The sequence below is a fragment of the Leopardus geoffroyi genome, chromosome B4 (genome assembly GCF_018350155.1).
Source record: "Leopardus geoffroyi isolate Oge1 chromosome B4, O.geoffroyi_Oge1_pat1.0, whole genome shotgun sequence".
Classification (NCBI taxonomy): domain Eukaryota; kingdom Metazoa; phylum Chordata; class Mammalia; order Carnivora; family Felidae; genus Leopardus; species Leopardus geoffroyi.
This window is the reverse complement of record NC_059341.1, coordinates 28796274-28817763: the sequence shown is the minus strand read 5'-3', so window position 1 is coordinate 28817763 and position 21490 is coordinate 28796274. Positions and strand designations below refer to the sequence as shown.

Genomic DNA, 21490 nt, shown 5'->3' with positions numbered 1-21490 from the left:
TATACTCTGCCCTTACAAAGGTTGTGGCCTTGGAACATGGCCTCTGAGAATCAGTTCCCCCTTGATCTAGACTGAGTATAGAAGTAGCCTGGACCAAAGGCTCTGAGCTCAGCCACACCCTGTGGACACAGGAATTTCAGATCTGCCCTGGATTCTAAGGGTGAGGATTCTTTTTTTTTCTTTTAATTTTTTAAAATGTTTATTTATACTTGAGAGAGAGAGAGACAGAGAGAGACAAAGTGTGAGTGTGGAAGGGGCAGAGAGAGAGAGAGGGAGACGCAGAATCTGAAGCAGGCTCCAGGCTCCAAGCTGTCAGCAGAGCCCGATGCGGGGCTCAAACCCATGAACTGTGAGACCACGACCTGAGCCGAAGTCGGAGACTCAACCGACTGAGCCACCCAGGCACCTCAGATTCTTTTTTTTTTCTTTAATGTTTATTTATTTTTGAGAGAGAAAGAGAGGGAGAGAGCGGGAAGAGGGCAGAGAAAGAGCGGAACAGAGGATCCAAAGCTGGCTTTCTGTTGACAGCAGAGAACCCTATGCAGGGCTTGAACTCACAAACTGTGAGATCATGACCTGTACCCAAGTCGGACGCTTAACCAAGTAACCCACAGGGCTCCCCTAAGGGTGAGGATTCTAAGTGTGAGGGCGATCCACCTGGAGCAGGGCACCCACAGCAGAGTTACGCCCATGCTGGGTGTTAATCACTGGCCAAGGCTGGGAGCTCTCGCTGGCCTGAGTGCTTTTCCTTACTCTTAAGAGCATCAGCGGGCTTGTACAGGAATCTTTCCAGAGGCTAGATCTGGAAACAACTGAACACTTTTCTTTTTATTCCCATTAGGTTTTTCTTCCTTTTAAACAATTGCAGTGAAGTATACATAATATAAAATTAACCATTCTGACCATCTTTACAGTGTCGTGAAACTTTCCCATTCATTTTGAAAAGATCTCTGTAGTCAAAAGAGATTTTGCCTTGGGGCGCCTGGGTGGCGCAGTCGGTTAGGTGTCCGACTTCAGCCAGGTCACGATCTCGCGGTCTGCGAGTTTGAGCCCCGCATCGGGCTCTGGGCTGATGGCTCAGAGCCTGGAGCCTGCTTCCGATTCTGTGTCTCCCTCTCTCTCTGCCCCTCCCCCGTTCATGCTCTGTCTCTCTCTGTCCCAAAAATAAATAAACGTTGAAAAAAAAAATTAAAAAAAAAAAAAAAAGAGATTTTGCCTTTCTAAATACTAAAAAGAGCTTTTCCCTTAAGGAAGCAGAATGCTCCCCCAGGTATGTGATTTTCAACAATGTGCACAGCATTACAAATAGAATAGGTAGACACGACAAGGCAGACCCTGGGCTGTTGAAGAGAGAGCCACAGTTCCTCCTTCTTCTTTCCCTTCTCTCCTCACCTTCCCTTTGTTTCCATAGTACTGGAAGTCAATACAAGTGAGGTTGTTCACCTCCTCCCAGAGGCATCAGCATCTTTGATGATGTCTGCAGGAACCCGTGCTGCTCTGTGAATAATAGTGATTAATTCCTGCTTTTGTCTGCAGTAGGTGATGGGGGTGGGGGGCGGGAAGCCAAAGCAAAACTAAAGAGAGGGAGCTGAAGGCTCTATTTATGTATTTATTTATTTATTTTTACCAAACTAACAGTTTTTAAGTGATTAACCTGTTAGGTTTTATTTCGGTGTCACTGTTTCGGAGCAAGTGCCATTTCAGAAATGTTGCAGCTGCAAAGCAGAGCCCTGACGTGGTCAGAGACGTGGGCTCAATGTCTGCGTTGGTCTGTCCCGCTCCAGTGGTGGGACAACCTTGCTTCCACCATTCGAGGGGGAATGTCACCCCCAATCTCCGTGGTCATGGAATCAGAATTGATAGATCTGGAAGGACCAGAGGGAACAGATCCAGGGTCCCATTTTGCAGACTAGTTCATTGTGGCTGTCAGTGAGAAGTGCCTTTTAGCTGAGGCAGACCCAGGAGCAGAGGCAAACTGTCCTGAAGGAACCAGCACACTCCACTCCCCGCCAGACTGCAGGACTGTCTGCACCAGGTTGGGTAGTGTGGGGTCCAAGGCGGCAGCTCTAGGGCCCAAGATTCTCCCAGGGCTCTGGCGCAGGAGGTTGGGGGGTCCCTGGGCTTCTTGCCCCACCTCTGCTGCTCAAAGCCTGGCTTTCAAAGTTGTAGGACAGTCACAGACCCCCTTCTTCCTTTCTTTTTCTTCCTTTTGACCCAGGCGGTGGGCCTGTTCAGACCCCCCAGGCTTACAGGAGCCTTCCCAAAGACGTGGGCCTGTTGTTGATTTACGGGGACACGGCTCCTCTGTGTGCGCCTGGCTGCATAACTTAACGGGATCTGTCACCTTCAATAGACTGCCACACAGCTGCGCGCGGGAGCAGCTGCCTTCTCTGCCTTTGTTTGGTCTCAGCGCTCCTCTCCTCCAGCAGCGGGGCCCTCTCTCCTCCCGGCACCTTGATTAGTACTGACTGTCTCTGCCCTCCAAGTGCTTCGCTTGGTCCCCGTATATACAGTGTCTTGCACTCAGTTTACGATAGTGACAGTGAGCAAAGGTCGTCCATAAACACTGAGTCGTGGGTGGTAGCATTAGCTCTTAAAAATCATAATCAGCTCTCCTGGTGGCCTCTTAAATTCGTGTGCGGCTTTTCTTCTCACCCATAAAATAGGCTCCTTTAGACAGAGGCCCCAGAGTTGGCAAGCGTACAGAGCACATGTTTGGCCATGGGTGCCTCAAATGACAGTACAATCCCCAATTTGGGCTGAGAGTCCGTGTGCCCCTCTAAACACACGCGTGCGTGCACATACATTCTGTCACACATGAACACCCATGCACGTGCATTCCCTCTCGTGCATCCAGAGTCCGTGGTGCAGCGGGCGGGCAGCCAGGCCGGGAAGCTGGTGCATGGGCCACAGCAGGCTCGGACGTGCACAAACGGCTTCCCCTTTCACTCCGTGATGGCTCGCTCTCTACTGTCAGATCTCAGTGCCGGCGACCTGTCCCTCGCCCCATCTCAGGGAGCATCTGATATCATTTAAGAAGGCCTCACCCAGGGGCACTTGTGTTGGCTGCTGGGGTTGTGGAGTGAAAGCGCCTGGAGTAGATGGCCGGGGTGTCTGAGAGCGTCATGCCTGCTGCCGCCAGCCGCTTGTCGCTAAGTGCCACCGGTTCCTCATGGGCACCAGAGTGGACCTTGGGACAGGAGCTAAAACGGCATGCTGACTGGTCACAACCTAGGCAGTGCTGCCCAGAGGAAGGAACGCGGGATCCCCAGACGGATGCATGCGGGCTCACCAGCTCCTGGCCATTCCACCTCCTGGCTGTGAGACCTCGGGTGAATTATTAACTTAACCCTGGAGCCTCAGTTTCCTCATCTATAAAAAATGAAAATGAAAGAACCTACCCTCAAGGCGCTGTTAATAGGAGTTAAAAAAAAAGAATATGTGTAAAGGGCCAATTGTTTTATTGGGGCTCGATACATGGCAGCTATAATAAATACTATTATTATTTTATGATCTCTTTGGCCCAAGGCTTTCATCCCGGGATAAGAAAACAAGTGTTGGGCCACATACAGCCCTGACAGACCCAGGGCTGATTTCAGCAGCAGGGCCAGTAAAAACCTCACCTTTTCGATGTGTGTGTAACAGGAAGGAAGCCCCCAGGTATGGCAATGACAGGCAACCCAGGGCTTCTGTCCGACTCATTCCCTAACTCTTCTGGGGCTCATGTGCTCCACCTGGCACTGGTGTCTCTTGGTTTGGGACCCAGCCCTCCTCTGTGGTGAGTGCAGGAAGAGAGGGGGAATGTGGGACTCTGAATAGCCATGGCCAAGGATGGGCCGTGAGTCCTAGGTCACCTCAGATATCTGCCCTAGGCTCCCATCAGTCCCAGAAGAGCTGCTAAAATAGGTGTGGAGAGGCCAGGTGCACTCACCAGCCATTCGGTGTCAGCATCAACAAGAAACCAAAGCAAGCCCCCACCTTCAGAGGTGGGAAGACTGGAGATGAGGGACCACAGGGATGTGAGGGCTGAGCAGAACCCGCGGGAACACAGTTTGGGACCCATTACCTCAGGCCAAAGACTTAACATTTCCCAGATGCTAGACGCGCCATTTCGGTTTAGCACATAAAGAGCAACTCTCTCCTCTTGACATGACGATCCCAACTCACGTTGTCTGGCATGTGAAGAGAACAAGCCATGAAGTCTTGTGAGGTTCCTTGGAAGAACCGTGTTATAATGACACAAGTCATTACTTAAGGCCAAGCTGACAGAAAGTCTGCCCCAGGACCGAGCTGGATGCTGGGAAATGTGCCTGCTGACTCACACTTTCTTCTCCCCCTCCGCCCAAGTACCTGGTGCCCATCCAGTTTTCAGGCAGCTCATGGCTCACCTGGACTGCTCTCATGAAGCTGAGTCTTGACTCCAGGCCTCCCCCTCCTCCTTCCCCCACTCACGTGAGCTCATCTCTGCTGAAGTGTTAGCGCTGAAGGTCAGACGTGTTCTCTTATCCTTTTCCAGGGTGAAATGTGCCCTCCACACACACTTCACCCAGAAGGATGCAGGTTGGTACAGGTGCAGATGAGCATGAAGTATTGTTGGACAAACATTTGAATTTGCCTCCTGCCATTTATGTGAGCAACTATCATATATGTGGTATACACTTTCATGTAGAAAATTAAATTATCATATATATCCTGTTTCTGAAACTTTTACCAGTCAGTATATTGTGACTATTTCCCCCATGTCTTTATATATAGTCTTCTATAACATAATTATTTATTTATTTATTTATTTATTTTATTTTTTTTTATTATATGAAATTTATTGTCAAATTGGTTTCCATACAACAACCAGTGCTCATCCCAATAACATAATTTTTTGATAACTGAAAAGTAGTCTCTTGTGGGGTGCATGAATGACAATCCCTCAGGATGAGGGAAGAAAATATTGCAACTTCCTCCCATATGTCTTTTTTATCCAAGTATAAGAAAGAACTGGTTTACTGATACTCTAATACCTGGACTCACCATGCTGTTGCACCCAGTCTGCTAGTCCCCTGGTTATCTGTGGCCAATGCGGGTCCAACAGCGTTTTTTGCTTTTAGCAAATTCTGATTTACTGTAGTTTTTGAGTCTGGCTTAGAGATTTTGCCAGATTATATTCTTTTAGATAATAACCTTCATAAAATGAACAGGTAGCCAAAAAATCTTCCTCCAAAGAAAATGTAGAGCATGAGAAGAGAACAAGAAAATGGCAGAGTGGATTCTTCTTCAGCTTTGAGCATGAGCTCATCATAATTCTGATTAGGTGTCAAAGAAAAAAAACCCAATAGCATCAGATCTGAAAGTCAGCCAGAAATATATTCATATCTTGAGAAGATTATGTAAATAATGGATATATATTCATTTCATTCATGATGGCCTTACCTTAACTCTATATTACATACAGAGATATTAGCTTCTAAGGTATGAGCTAAGGAGAGTGTCACCACAGGCAAAATGTTAAAAAGTAAACATCGAAAACATTCTCCCACCAATGTTTAAAGTCATGCAATATTTCAGTACTTAAACATTTTTGCTAAACTACTAATAATACATGCTCAGCAGCTTAAGAGCCACATACCATGGTAAAACTGGGCAAAGTAACACATGGAAAAATACAGGGATGAACTTAAATGTAGTATTTTGTCAGAAAATACTGTTGGAAGATGCAAGGAGAACAATTGCTGAATGTTTGAAGAAACAAGTATGAGAATACATAATGCCGTGCGGGAGTTTTGCCACAGAGTTGGATGAAAGTACACGTGTTTCCAACATGATTCAGTTATGGCAGTTGCCAAATGCTGCTTCCGAAACAAAACACATGAATTTTGTTTTTGTAAGCCACTACAGGGAGGATAATTGAAGGACATATATTCTGAATATCAAATGAGATCTTTAACAATGGTTAAAACAACAACAACAACAACAACAACAACAACCAAGGATGGAAGTAATAAGTGCAGACAGGGCACCTGCTTTGACTTCAGAAACAAGATTCTTGAGCGTCATTGCACAGATAATGGTCTAGCATGGTGGGGAATAGCGCCGTCCCTCGATCCTGGATGTCACAGTTCAAAATCCAGTGCTGCTGCTTGTCAGTGGTGTGACCTTGGGCCAGTTACCTAACTTCCCTGTGTCTGTTTCCTTCCCTGTAAAATAGGGATAGTAATTGTGTCTACATGAGGGCTAGTTGCAAAAAGCAAATGAATTCATATAGGTAGGGTGCTTAAACTATGCCTGGCACATAGTAAGTGCTCAACAAACATCAGCTAATAATTTATGCCACACTTGAAATTTATTTACAAACCTCTATAGCAAAGGATTTGAAGCTGGAAGTTCTACACTGAGTATCAGTGATGCGGTTCAGGTAATAAAATGAAGCTTTTAATATATAGTAGAACCTTTGTAATATTTTACATAATTTTAATACATTACATAAATACATATAATTTATATAATATGTTTATATAATATAAAATATTAAATATATATTATAATATAAAATATTCTAACGTATAGTACGTTAGAATAGAAAGGTCACAGAGAATGAACAAAAAATCTTTTATGTACACAAAATTAGATGTGTATCATGTAGCAAATTACTTGAGTTAATAAATATAAAAATGACTTAGATATTTTTGTGCTTTCCCATATTATGTTACTTGACTCTTAAAATATATAATTACATGGAATTTGTCTCATCAAATTATGGTGAAATTTAAAAAAATAAATAAAACATAAAGCTTTTTGAAAGAAATAGAGCATTTAGATTTCCAATGTTCTATGACTTTATTGCTGGAAAAAAGTGCAGTTGTATGTAAAAACTCTCATATACTCACTTTAAAATGTGGAAACAGAATTTGCTACCTTGTTTAAATACCTTCCAGTTAAGTTTTTAGTGTTTTGGAAGCATTTGTTTAAAATATAAAGAATGTAAGACCTATTGATTGACATCATAGCAATAGAAAATTTACTCAGCCTAATTTCAATAAAAGTCTGTATACTTAGTACATGAGAAAGAAAAATTAATTTATTAATAAGTGTGTCCAATTATGCCTTTCTTCTATTTGTATGTGTCTTTATAAAAGATTGCTTCCAGTTATGGCAACTATTACAACCAAATATAGAAATATACTGACCTTTCCATTGTTGCATCACCAAATGTGAAGATAGGATTTTAAAAAATAATGAAGCATATCCAAAATCATGTCGCCCAAAGCCAAAATGTTTCTGTAGTATTAATGAATAAAATAAAAAAATTTGAATATTGGCCAAAATTTCCACATTGTATGTTTTGTAGTGCACATAACGTCTTTAGTTCAGTAGTACCCATATGTGACTCATTATCAACAAATATGTATTTATCAGGATGTGAACTAAAAAATTATATTTGATAGGAGTATGTGACTGTTGACTCGAAGTACAAGAGACCACTTAACTCTCTATTGTCGGGCACTTAAGTTATTTATAATTTTTTCCCTTTTGCCACATTCCTGCTTGTTTTCTGGGATAGATTCCTGGAAGTGGAATCAAAGAGTATTTGAAGGGAATATTTTTATAGTTATGTATTACAAGTTGCCTAGAGAGAGATAGTAAATCTGTAGTAATTGATGTGTTCACTGCCATCAATGAGAATGTATATCCCCTGTCCTTGGGTTTCTTCTAATCTGATTTCATGCTAGTAGGAGGAGAGGGCTGTGGTCTGTCTTAGGGCAGTCAGGTTGCCCAGGGGCTCTGGGGAAGACAGTTTTGGGCAGGGAGCCCAAGTGACCACAGACAATGGCCACCAAGGGCATCCTTTGCTTCAGGCATTTCCTCTCTGGATGATGAGCTCCCTGGGGACTTGGCATGGCTCTTGGGTCGGCAGCAGGGTGGGGTGCAGGATGGTGTGGGAACATGGTCATCTTGCTCGGAGGTGGGGGTAGGAGGTCAGCGAGTGAAGTTCTGTTTCTGGAAACTGTCTGTGGGATGATGATTGTTTACATGCTGCAGTGTCTAAGGATCAAAAGCGAGTGGAAAGAAGCCTCCTCCACTCTCAGGCCATGTGGAAAGCATTTATCTCCTTCTGAAAACCTTGCATGAGAACAAAAGCAAACCTTGCAGAATGCTTTCAGGCACTGCATCTTGTTTCCGGGTCTCTCAGCCTTTTGCTAACAGAGCAGAGTGGGACTTCCCGCCAGAATCAGAAATGCCAGATTTTTCCAAGCAGAGTGGATGCACAGCAAATTGGTGGCATTTTGTTCTCCATTTTCCAGTCCTGCTAAGCTAGCACATTGTTCCATCTCAAGCTTTTTTCTCTGTCTGGAGACCAAGACAGAGTGGCTCCTAGTTGAAGGAGGTGTTAACCTCACAGACTGCATTTGTTTCTTGGCCTTGGATTCCCTTCTTAAGGGGCAGTTTGGGAGTGGGGGACAATGACTTGGTCAGATAAGCCTTTTTGGTACTACTGCTTACCACGCTGGCACCCAATAGCCTTGCCTTTGTGCAGGTGGGTCCTTGGGAGGCACAGAACCAGCCTTGCAGTGAGGGTGGGAGGGTTCTGCTTCTACCTTTGTCTCTGACCCCACAGGGAACCCTAATCTGGTGTCTCAGCAGCCCCATACTTCTCTCTTTCTGGGTCTTCCTAACCTGAAATCTATATTCCCAGCAAGGGGTGAATGCAGCTGCAGGGTCTGAAGAGAGGATAGTTGAACTTGCCCTCCAGGAGCAAAGGGCTTGGAGGTGACCACTGCTTCATGTCATTTCCTTAGGTGTCCAGGCAGCCAAAGAGACAGGAAGGCTTATTGAGGGATCTTCCAGAATAAGTAGGGAGTGGCTTTAGAGGCCAGATTAGCTTCTCCACTGGCCCTCTTAATCTATCCTCTCCCTCTCCTCTGAGACCTTACCTGGTCTGTCTCCAACTTGCCCAAACTCTTTCTCTTTCTCCATGCATATATGTGTACACACACACACACACACACACACACACACACACAGGTTCCTTCCTTCCATCTATCCATCCATTCAAGAAGCCAACCAGCCAGCCATTTATCTTTTTTTTTCCCCGATTTGTTCCTTCCTTCACCTACTCCTTCAGTCAATAAACATGAGGCTATTTTAAAGCAGATGGCTGTGGCTGAGAGAGGTTTGAGGGCTCTGACCCACTGCTCATAGGACCTCCCAGGACTTTGGACAGAATCTAGTTCAGAGCTTTGCAGGTCTAGAAACTCATTTTTGTCCACTAGCCCAGAGGTTCATTCCAAAGAAGTCATAAGTGACTGATTTGTAAACCTAAAGGCCAAAATTAATTACAGCCCAAGTTAGACTGGGTGGGATAACCAGTACCAATGTTTCCTCCTGGGGCAAATTAAAGTCCAGAACGGGGATGTCGACTCAAGATAATTGAATGGATTGCTTTTCCTCATGCCAAGAAGATTCCTCTCTAGATAACGCTACGCTCCATTAGCCACACAGCAGCCAGAGTGGTGTTTACAAAATGTAAATCAGATCGTGCCTCTCCCCTGCTTAAAACCCTGCAATTGTTTTTCATTGGACTTAAAATTAAATTACAGCTCCTTAATAGGAGTACGGAGTTCTGAAAGATCTGGCCCTGCCTCCCCTTTCCAAACTTCACCTCCTACCACCGTACCTCTGAGCACTTTGCTCCAGCCATCCACCCTCCTTTCTGTTCCTTCACTATCCAACTGAATGCTTCACACCGTTCCTGCACTGGAAGTCTCTGCCAGCAGCTCCCACTACAGCCTGGAGCCTGTGTGCTCTAGGGGCAAGGGTTTTCGTATCTGCCTTGTTCACCAGCGTATCCCCGGTGCCAGCACAGAATAGGTGTTCAAAGGTTAGTTAAATGAATGGGCAGTACCAATTACTGATGGGGTAGGCTCCGCTTTGAACGTGGTGGAAAAGATTTTGAACTTTGCTCTATAGGATGCATTTTATAGTCCTTTATCTTTATTTTGTTTCTCCTCCTTCTCCCCCCCTCCTCCTCCCTCTCCTCTTCCTCCTCCTTTTCTTTCTTTCTTTGGTTAGGCATCACCATGAACTTCCAATTTCTGTGCAGATGGTTAACCAATTTAACTGCTGTTTGTCTATTTTAGAACAGCATTGGAGAAATTATGAAACAAAAGGAAAAGTTGGATTTTAAGAATTAACCAGAAAACTAGGAGAAAATCATGGGGGCCTGAAAGCTGTTTTAAATTGGTACGTGTGGTGGGGGAGGCAGGTGGCTGAAGGTGGGCAGAGACAGCAAGACAAGAATAGGCCAGAGGAAAGCTTCTGAGATTCTTCCCTTGCCTCACAAAAGCCTTTACCATCGATGAGATTGTAGGGGAGTTCAGTAAATGCCTGATGCTGGGGTAGAGGAGGTGGTCCAAGATGCCAAGATCTTTGGTGCCTTTGGTAAAATGAGGAAATCTATCCTTGGATGGCTGCCAGATTTTACAGGTACCCGATCCCACTGATTCTATGTTGTGGGTATGGGATATTTGGAAATTAAGAGAATCCAGCCATTAGCCACTATACTGCTGATGCAATGCTTCATCACTCTGCCTTTTAAGGTTTGGAAATTTTGTGAAATCATCTGCAAGTCCTGCAGAGTCAAAGCCTATGTGTTGTAGAATCACTGGAATGCTTCAGAGCTTCAGATTGCGGCCAAGTTAAAGGCACTTTCTTCAAGGAATCTACCTTGACTAATATCAGAAAACTCAGCTTGGTCCTTGTCTCCAGTTTCTGAGGGCTGGATGTGTATGTTGCCAATTATTATTGGACAGTATGAGAGGATGAAGAAGAGGGGGAGGCACAGCAAACCTGAGTCCCTGAGGAAAGCAGATGGTCCGAGCTGTCCAGCATGATGGGACAGAAAGGGCGTAGTATTTCTGCTCTGAAAGCTGGGCTGCCTTGTGCAAGGTGCCCAGCATCTCTGAGCCTCAGACTTTTTATCTGTAAAGCGAGGGGGTGAGGGAGATTATTTATCATCCCTGCGGGCTGACACCTGACACTTCAATCAAACCTCAGCCCAGAGCCATTCCACATCTCCTTGGGTTGAAGGGAAATTCATCTCCCTTGCAGATTAAACACCTATTGATTTTTTTTTCTTCTGGCAAGGGGGAATGAGACAGCTATTTCTTCCTCTGTAGACAGAAGGACAGAAAAAAAGTCAAACCAGACTCCCATTCTGTGATTTTCTGTTCAGGCCTGAATGCTAAACAGCGTTGGCTCCCAGGGGGTGACTCAGCTTCCGCAGCTCATAGAAATTTAGAATTGGAAGGGTCCCGACAGACTATCCAGTCCTCTCTAAATTGAGGAAACAGAGACCCCCGGATGGAAGTGACACGGAATTAGGTGGTGATGGAACCCGAACTAGAGTGTACATAGTATATAGGATGAGCACATCTGATGGCCCTTTGCCACAGAAACCTTTCCAGGGCCAGCTGTTAGGGGCTGCTCAGGTTCTCGTATTGCTCCTTTATGTAAATACGATAATCCCGCTCGCGTTTTGCCTCTCTGATTGGAGTTTTCATTAACCTCAATTGAGCCATCAGCCTAGCTTTCCTGTACAGAGAGAGCATGGCTTCAGGAAGGCGACTCTCCACCCTTTGTAAGAAAACGCGGCCGGTGATTGGTGGCTTCAGGAGCGCCGGAGCCGACCACCAATGGAGAGCGCGAGGAGGCGGGGCATCCTGGGGCGGGGCGGGGCGGAGCCGCGGAGCGGCGGGTTCCTGGGCTGGGGGTGGTGCGAGGCCCGGCGCGGTCGCCGTGGTTACCGCACCCCGGCTGCGGCTGATCAGTAAACACTAATTACGCCCGCCACCCAGGTGCCGGGGCGGCTTGCTGAAGACTGAAAAACACCTCAATCCCACTCCGGGACTTTGGTATGGTTTTTAATTTTACGGCTCCTGTCCTCGAATCTGTCCAAGCGCATTAGTATTACGTGCGAGGTTTCCCGACAGGACTTTGACGGATGTTGCCCGGAGAGAAGCTGCTTTCCCGGGCAGAGAAAAGCTTCCTTTAGAGGCCTGGATGGACGAGCCCTGCTGTACCCGCCTGGACCTGATGCAAGCGCTTGGGTGGAGCAGTCCTTGATGGAGCAGAAACATCGTTTTCTGTGTGAGGGCCCGTCATGGCCCAGGTGGACAGCCACGCGCCACCTCCCCCAGAAATAAGTCCCAGGCCAGGGGTGCAGGGGAGCGGCTTCGCCCGGGAGACTCACGAAGAGCGCCACCGCAAAACTCAGACTCTTCCGCCCCAGCACGCTGTCGCTGCCCCCGCTGTCCTGCCCGCGAGCAGTGGGGACACAGACGCGTGCACACAGACCGCCAGGGCCACTTCATGGGCACGCCTAGTCTCACGCACGCGGGCGGGCGTTCACCATACTGCTCCAGTCCCCTCCCAGCCCCATAGCACCCTCTAGCGGGGATAACGTGCTCCCTCGTAGGCGCACCGACCGACCGGACTTGAACCTAGCACCAAGCGCCCACCCTCCTCCTCCCTTAGCCCGGTGCTGCAGCTGAGGCTTCTGCAGGTTTGTTTGATCACCTGCCTTTCTACTTCTTCTGCGTTTATGACACTGCTGACGCCCGGGGAGAGGGCAGCACAGCTAGCCAATCAGGATGCTCTAAAGGTCAAGGTGATGCCCATTTCCCAATTTGATTCACAGACTTCACAATTCTTGTTCTCATGACAAAACGTGGCAGTCAGCACTAAATGTGATGTATCCCCTATCTTCTGGCAACCGAAAGAATAAAATGCTGAAAATATAAACAAACCCTTTTTATTAGAATTAGAGGTCAGTTCTCTTAAATGGTTATAATTCTTCTCACCTGGGACCTGTCTTCAGTCTTAACGCGCTGACATGAGATGAGTTGGTCTGCATCCCAGGCAGCCCTTGTTTCCCTTATCACTTTTTAAAAAGTCTTTTTAAGTGCGGGGAAGGGGCAGAGAGCAGAGGGAGAGAGAATTCTAAGCAGGGTCTGTGCTGTCAGCAGGAAACCAGACGCGGGGCTCAAACTCTCAGAACTGGAAAGATCATGACCTGAGCCAAAATTCAAGAGTCCATGGCTTAACCCACTGAGCCACCCAGGGGCCTCTCCCTCATCAATTTAGGTAATTTTTTTTTCCTTCAGCTGTCAAAACACAGACCCCCCTTTTATGAACTTTACCCTGTAGAAAAATGACCCATTTGAAATCCTTCAGTTTGTAAGCTTAAATTTCATTGGAGGTTAGAGTAGGTTCGCGGATGAAGGGACTGGAAGGATAGGAATGAATGTACACCTGTGGAGTCACTTTCTTTCATATAAGGTGCCTGAGCCTTTCAGTACACTGAACCCACTCTCTTTGCCACCTTTGAAAAAAAAAAAGTGTGCTTTCATCATAGTTTCTGTGCTTGAAAACCCAAGGCAACTCCTGGTTTCGCCCTAATGTACTAAAAACAAACTCCTGCCTCTGCAATCTGAGGCCTGGAGCTACAGGTCTTGTGAAACCAACCTGACTGCAGATGTTGTTCTGACTTCAACGCTTCGCCCTGCTCAGGACACCTTCCTTTTATCCCTCCAACTCCACCTGCACATTCCCCATCTCCATTCACATCTGGTCGGTCCCGCAGTTCAGCCCTTCGCTGCTTTTGCCTCCTTAAGTAGCAGAGTAAGGGCCTTTCAGATGGGAGGGTTAGTCCAGTCCTGGGTTAGAGGCCTCTGGTTCCCACAGGGTCTGGTTCTAGCCTTCATGTGGTCCTTGGTGTGTGGAGCCGTTTGGGAAGGTTTGAGGAAGAAGGAATTCATTTGTGGTCGGCAGAGAGGAATGAAGCTGAGGTAGGAAAGTTGAGAGGTGCCAGGTGAGGTCGGCAGTTGAGACCTGTTTGGGATTTGTCCCAAGCTCCATAAGAACCCTAGGCTAGACACCAAAATAATTTGGAGAGCTGTGTTTTTCCCTGTCAATTTATGACTGGCCATGTCTGGCCAAGAAAAAGGAGGTGGGGGAAGCACGCCAGGAGCCGTTTGCCAGACAGCTCGGCAAATAAGGCTGAGTCTGAAACTGAGGCAGGCTAGAAATTGCAATTAGCGTGGAAATGAAGATCTTTTCAGAAAAGAAAATGGCCCCAGCATTGTTCTCTATTGTCTCTCCCATCCTCTGGCGCCCACCCAGACAGCCCTGAGACAGCCCCTTGGCTCACAGACTTGTGAATACCCAGCCAGGATAAGGGGGAGCACCCACCCATCCTCACCTGCTTCTGGAAGGGCTGTGCTGCCTGTGAGGAAGGGAAACCCAGGGAGGCTGGCAGCAGGCAGGTCCGCAGCAGGGAGGAGGAAGATCTGTTCTGCGAATACATTTGGATAGGTTTATTGCACACCCCCAAATCACAGCGAGTATAAAATGGTGTCCTTGGGGTGCTTGGGTGGCTTAACCGGTTATGTGAAGGACTTTGGCTCAGGTTATGATCTTGCGGTTCATGGGTTAGAGCCCCGCGTTAGGCTCTGTGCTGACAGCTCAGAGCCTGGAGCCTGCTTGGGATTCTGTGTCTCCCTCTCTCTCTCTGCCCCTCCCCTGCTCACACTCTGTTTCTCTCTCTCTCAAAAATAAAGAAACTTTAAAAAAAAAGTAAAATAAATAAATAAAATGGTGTCTTTGAGAGTTTGTCTCTCTCTTTCCCATCCGGAAGGTATTAACTTACCTAAAAAGTGCATGCTCTCTGGAAGAAGGCTGGGAACTCTGAGCTCAAGTTAGAGGATACAAACTTAGTCAACATTTTTTGGCAATGAAAAGGATAGGATGTTTTGTTGATTTTCATTCTAATTTTGTTTATATAATATGGGTGGTAGGTCCTGCTAGCCTACATTATACTCCTTCTAACGAAGCCATCCATCATTTCAGCATTTACCACTGACAGATTCAGGGCTAAGTGCTTTGTATGCATAGTTTTGTTTTATCCCACGCCAGTCCCACCCAGTGGGCTTTAATCGCCCTGTGAATGACAGAGGAAGTGGAGTTTGAGAGGTTAAGCGACCCACTCAAGGCCATACAGCCCCAGGGTGGTAGTCCAGGACTCAAACTGGGGATTTTGACCCGCACAGCCCAGCAGCTCTGGGCACGACCCTGCAGGTACCGGGCCGTGGGAGCCGAGGCAAGGGAGACTCGTGTCCCTAGCGGCCTTGCAGGAAGCGTCTGCAGTGCCCAGCAGGGAAAGGCCTAAAGGTCCCAGACAAAAATACTGCAGAAACAGCCCCTGGTGGCAGGAAAGAGCCAGCCCTGCGCTAGGATGGGTCGGTGGCTGAAGGGTGGCGGGCGGCGAGCGGGAGGTGGCTGAGAGCCGGGCTTTGGGCCATGGCCAGGATTTGGGCTCCAGCGCGGCCTTCCCACGACCGAGGCCCGGGGGGGCCCCACAGGCCGAGATTCTCTCCCGCCGCCCCGCGGCGCCCCAGGCTCCGTGTCTAGCGGCTGCGGCCTGTCCCCTCCCCTGTGGCCCAGGAAGGCTGCGAAGCGAGCTAGTTCCTGGGCCTGTGCATGTTTCCCTGGGTGGGGCCTAGGTGCCGCCGTCTGTTTCCTGCGGGGACCCAGCACCCAGCTCCCGGTTCCTGACCAGCTCATACTGCTTGGACACCCGGGTCGGCGTGACCAGGATGCAAACGTGGTTACGTAGGCCCATTGCAGGAAGAGTGATTATCCACGATGGAGTGGCATACGCGTGCTCTGCGATTATAGGTTCTCGCTCAACTCCGCAACAACCGTGGCGGGTGGAGGGGGGTGGGGGTGGGAATATAATCCTTATTCTTGTTTCACAGATAAAGAGGGAGTCCAGGGTAGTGAAATAACTAGCCCAAGGACATTCTGCTGGGAAGTCAGGACATGCAAGCTTTGGTAACTGGAGAGGAGTTAGAAAAGTTGTGGACTGTTAGGCTCTGTCGGGAGGGCAAGGGGTGTGGGGATGTGGGGGCTCACGTGTGCTTCTAAGTGTGTGTGGTGGGGAGGCATGGGGCTGGGAAGGCCGTGAAACCACTTTCCTACTTCCATTTGCTCAGGTTCAAGGCAGTCAACAGTTGATATTGACACTGTCCTCAAACTATATTTTCAACCACTTTTTATCACCTTTTTGCCGTGGTCAAGCCACTATTAAACCTCCCCAGGACTACCGAATCCCTGCAGTGGTCTCCCTGCTCCTGCCCTTCCCTTCCTTTAGTCTGTATTCAACAAGACAGACACAGACATCCAGCTAGAACGCAAGTCCCGGCACTCCTCTGCCAAACCCTCCAGAATTTCCTCTACGAGAATTATCTCCTCTCCCCACCTGAGGGCCCTCATCTCCCATTGTCCCAGTCTCTCCCCTCTGCCTCCTGCCTCCAAGCCTTGGCAATTGCTCTTCTGAGTAGAATACTACTCCCCACCCCCCCCCCCCCCATATCCACATGGTTGTTTCTTCACTTCTTCATGGTTTTCTTCTGTTTTGTTTTGTTTTGAACAGTAACTCAAAGAAGGCTTTCCCTGGTCTCCTTTAAATCACCCCTCACACTTATCACTTACTTGCTTATTACTTACTTACTTATCCTTATCACTTACTTACTTTACACTTTCTTATTTTTCTTATTCACCTTCTATCTCCCCAGCTAGAGTGGAAGCTCCGTGATGCAGGGAGGGCATTTTGTCTGTGTTGTTGTTTGGCTGGTGTCTTTCATTCACTGCTGTATCTCCCCATGCCTAGAACAGTGACTGGCACACGTGATGAACTTAATAAATATTTGCTGGACAAAAGGATGAATGAATGAACAGACCCATTTCTGTCAATCAAAGAAGCTAGAATCTTCTGATAGGACAGGGAGTGGGGGAGGGTGGGGATTAGGGGGGTTGTTGAAGGAGGCCATGTTGAAGGATGAGGAGAGCAAAGACCTATGAACTAAAAATGGTTGTCATGAAAGGCAGTGGGTGTGGGGGAAACCCCCTCTGTGTCACCCACACCCTCTCCTCCATCATGTACTGGGTCACTGTGACTGGGCCCTGGCAGCTGGTATCAGCTTGGGGAGTCCCACAGGAAGCTGTTCTGTAGGTCCAGGAAGAGAATGAGATATGTCAGATGACAGTGTGTGAAATGTAACCTCCGCGGTCAAAGCTGATGTGAAGTGGCCCCATCTTGAAGAACAGGAGGTCAAGAGAAAGCCAAGGACTCTCTTGGAAACCAGATGCCATTGGCATTAGGGCGGGAAGTATCTTCTCCTCTGGTGGAGCTGCCCTGGCTCCTGGCATAGGTGTTGCTGCCCTGCCCACCTCATCAAAGGTGTCATCTGTGACCTGCCAGGAAAGACCTGTGCGCCCAGCAAGAGAGTCCTGGTGTTCTTCCGGCTCTTGGCAGCAGTTACAAAAATTTTTTTATGTTTATTTATTTTGAGAAAGAGAGAGTATGCACACAAGTTGGGGAGGGGCAGAGAGAAGGAGAGACAGAATCCCAAGTAGACTCCACACCATCAGCACAGAGCCCAATGCAGGGCTCGAACTCAGGAACCACAGTATCATGACCTGAGCCAGATGGAGAGTCGGATGTTTAACCGACTGAGCCACCCAGGCACCCTCTGGCAGTAGTTCAAAAAGTACAAGCTTAAGATAAGGAAACAACCCAAATGCTCATCAATGAATGAATGAATGGATAAAAAAGATGTGGTGCATATACATAACGGAATATTATTCAGCCACGAGAAAGGAGATATCCTGCTATTTGCAACAACAAGGATGGACCTTGGAAACATTGTGCTAAGTGAGAGAAATCGGACAGATAAAGACAAGTACTATATGATATCACTTATATTTTGAATCTAAAAAAGTCAAGCCCATAAAAAAACAGAGAGTAAAATCGTTACCTGGGGATGGGGGGCATGGTAAAGAGTGATGGTATTTAAGGTACATACTTGTAAGTATGTACTAAATAAGCCATAGAAATCAAGTACAGTGTAATGGATATAGACAATAAGATTGTACTGTAACTATGTAATGTGGCAAGTATCACTACATGGGCAATCATATTACAATATATAAAATGTATCAAAGTAACAGGCTGTGCACCTTCAACTTACACAATTTTATATGTCAAATTTGTTTTTATTTATATTTTTTTAACATTTATTCATTTTTTGAGAGACAGAGAGAGACAGAGCATGAGTAGGGGAGGGGCAGAGAGAAGAGGGAGACACAGAATCTGAAGCATAAGCTCCAGGCTCTGAACTGACAGCACGGAGCCCGATACGGGGCTCGAACCACAAACCGTGAGATCATGACCTGAGCCGAAGTTGGATGCTTAACCGACTGACCCACCCAGGTGCCCCCATATTTATTTTTTAAAAAGTACAGGCTTCGTGTCCTCAGATTATGGGTTATCTGGGACTTGGAGTTAGGCAGGCCTGGGATGAATCCTAAATGCAACTTTATTGTGTGTGTGATATCGGACAGGCTCTCTAATAAAAAGCGTGGGGGATGAGGTCTACTGAGAGGCTATCGTGAGAACTAATGACATAATGCATACGATGTGCCAGGCATACAGGTGCTCAATAAGTCATATTGGAGCCTTATTTTCTTTACTGTCAGAGTCACATTCAGAAGCTGGAATGGTGTTTAAGAGTGCAGTCGAGAAAGCAAGAACCCAACAAGGAATCTGGAAACCTGTGCTGGCTTCCAGCTCCAGCTGGTTATGTGGCCTGAGCAGGCTACTTGGCCTCCCAACAGCAGTCTCTATAGGAAAATGGAGAGGCTTGAGCTCCATGACCCCTTATGGTGCCCGGATATAGCTCCAGTATTCTATGATATGGGGCTCTGAGAAATCATTTTTAATTGGACTTCACTGAAGGGAGGAAATAAGAGGCAAGGGCCCATCGGACTTCACACAGAGGGGCTTCTCAGAGGTCTTCTTCTCCGGAGTTGGTGGGCATTTGTGTGTTAATGCACTATGAACTTTGGGGAGCTCTGTTAACAATATCCTAACTGCCATTCTCCCTCACACATGGGACCCAACCTCAAAGTGGCCTATGAAACACAGGGGCATCCTTCACACAAAGGCAGCTAGGTCAGCGATTCTTGAAACCGGCTGTGCTTCAGGTTCACCTCAAAGCAGATTCTCAGACTCCACCGCATGCTTACTGATTTAGAATCTCTGTGGGCAAGCTCAGGAGTCTGTACTGTTATCAGGTTCTCCAGGTGATACCCACAGCTATTTAAGCCTGTGCATTTGGGACCCATTGCAGCAGGGGACTGCCAGTTGTGTAGGGTAGGAGACGGACAGGACACGTGTTCTCCTAAATGTCTTCGCAGTGTGACAGAAGTGGACATCTTGCCTGACAGTGTCCCCTTGTTGACGTGTCCTGGCCTGACAGATGTGAGAGCATGGTGACCAGGCATTGTGCATTTGCTTCTCTGGTGCTTTGTTAGGCTGGCTAGGGGAGCAGCTCTTTGGGGGACACCAGCACCCAGTGGGCAAGAGGATGAGTAGAAAGGCGGGAAGGGGCTGTGTGAGTCCACTAGGACAGCCATAAAAACGTACTACATGCTGAGTGGCTTAATCAACACAAATCTATTTCCTCACAGCTCTGGAGGCTGGAAGTCTGAGATCTGGTGTCGGCCGGTTGGTTCCTCCTGAGGGTCTCTCTTGGCATGTAGATGTCTGCCTTCTTCCAGTGTGTTAGCATTTGTCTGTGCCCCAGTCTCTTCTTATAGGGACACCAGTCATATGGGATCAGGGCCCAACCATATGACCACATTTTAACTTGATAACCTCTTTAAGGATCCCATCTCCAAACACAGCCACATTCCGAGATACTGGGGGTTAGGGTGTCAACATGTGAATTTGGGGGAGAACACGACTGAGCCCACAGCAGGAACACTCAGGGGCAGCATGGAGGAGAGGAAGCGAGGAAAGGGGCAGTGTCTTTTTGTTTCTAGGCTTGTCCCAGGGCCCGCCTGGCCTTTCCTACACACCAGCCTCTGGAGGCTCATCACCTCCACACTTTCCTTGGAAGGAGTGCTGGACTCTCCCTCTCCTGGTTCTGATCCCATTTATTCCTCACAACCCTCCTGTGAGGCAGGCAGGGCAGGCTTATCATTATTTTGCAGGAAAACATGGGTTCAGAGAAGCCAAGTGTTGTATTCCAGAATGTATCCCATGATTGGTATCCAGATTTTCCTGCACCCAGAGCAGTGTTCTTCCCATGGGTGCACTGGGCACCTGCTATGTGCACTACGTCTGTTTCTGTGGCTTCCAGGGACTTGGGGACAATGTCTGAGGAGGGCTGAGTGCTGGCAAGGGGTGGTTCGAAGAGAGATCCCATGTCTCCCTCCCTGCCCCCTCTTCTCTCCTTTCTTTTTTATTTTTTGTTTGGTTGGGATTTTGTTGTTGTTGTTAGTTCTCTCCTTTCTTTTTTATTTTTTGTTTGGGATTTTGTTGTTGTTAGTTTTTGTTGTTTGATCACCTCTTATATTGTATTCTCTGATGGAACTCCTAGGAGAATAAAGCCTGTTCTGTGTATACAGATAAGTGTTTTTCCATTTTTGGCCTATTAAAAGCATGGGGCTTGCCTAATTCATTAAAAATTCATGCTCCATTTGCTTGGGTGTGGATGGTGAGAAGGCTGAAGAGCCAAGGAGACCAGGCTAGCTCATGTCTCGTTGACACGAGGGGGTGGATGGCTGAGCTGGGAATTAGAGAACACTCTGGAAGAGTCGATTCACAAACACTCGCTGGGAAGTGCTCGTTGCCCTAGGCCACAAACAAGACACAGCCTCTGCTGTCACTTCACGGAGCTAGAGAGGTCAAATGAATGGATGATGCTATGATGCTATGATGGAGATGTGCTCATCAAGGATCTTGGTTAAGCGCAGGATAAATTGGGGCAGCTGAGGGTGAGCGGGGGTGCTAAGGAAGGAGTCAGGCTGGGAGTGCTGGTTCCCCCCAGCCTCACACACACACACACTCACACACACACTGGCTCTTGTGATGTTATGATGCACAATGCTTGTTCTGATCTGTATTCTCTGTGTATCCAGGCAGGTGGAAACTCTGAGAGCCATAGAATTCCCAGGCCACCTGCCAGCCCTTAGCCAGCCTGGGGGTGCTCAGAGGCCAGTAGACTGCAGGAGGCTGATGACCAGTGCAGGGAAATGACATGGGCTGGAGTGTTACAGGGCTCCCAGCCCTGTGGTCACCTAGAAAACAAGCTCAACTTTCTACGAGTTTTCTGATGTATCTCTGCGTCACCAGGAGGATGGCCCAAACTGCAAAACCCAGAAACCAGAAGCAATTGGACAATGATTACAAGCTGCCAAAGGATGGCCTGTTTTGGGGGTGTGAGTGTGGGCGTGGTCTTGTCCTTCTGCTGTTGTACCCTGATTTGGGGACTTCCGAAAAGGAGTGTTCTTGGATTGCTTAGGCCAGCAGGACAGTACTGTCTTGTAGACAGGGTTCCACTAGTCTCTGGGGACAAGATTCCCAGAGTGACTG

General features: G+C 47.5%; 2 long non-coding RNA genes across 3 annotated transcripts in view; one reads left to right on the top strand and one right to left on the bottom strand.

The window, feature by feature from the left end:
* Nucleotides 1-5912: 5912 nt before the first annotated feature.
* LOC123590604 lies at nucleotides 5913-11700 on the bottom strand. Its single transcript, XR_006708866.1, has 3 exons — nucleotides 9668-11700; nucleotides 7179-7269; nucleotides 5913-6188 (listed from the first exon to the last, which is right to left on the bottom strand). It is a non-coding gene; the product is annotated as an uncharacterized LOC123590604 (long non-coding RNA).
* A 36-nt stretch (nucleotides 11701-11736) lies between these two features.
* LOC123590603 overlaps nucleotides 11737-21490 on the top strand; it is a 32592-nt gene continuing 22838 nt past the window's right edge. Inside the window, exon 1 of one of the 2 annotated variants that reach the window (XR_006708865.1) lies at nucleotides 11737-12658. This is a non-coding gene — a long non-coding RNA (uncharacterized LOC123590603). The remainder of the gene's footprint in view (nucleotides 12659-21490) is intronic. The other variant, XR_006708864.1, reaches the window with a different exon arrangement.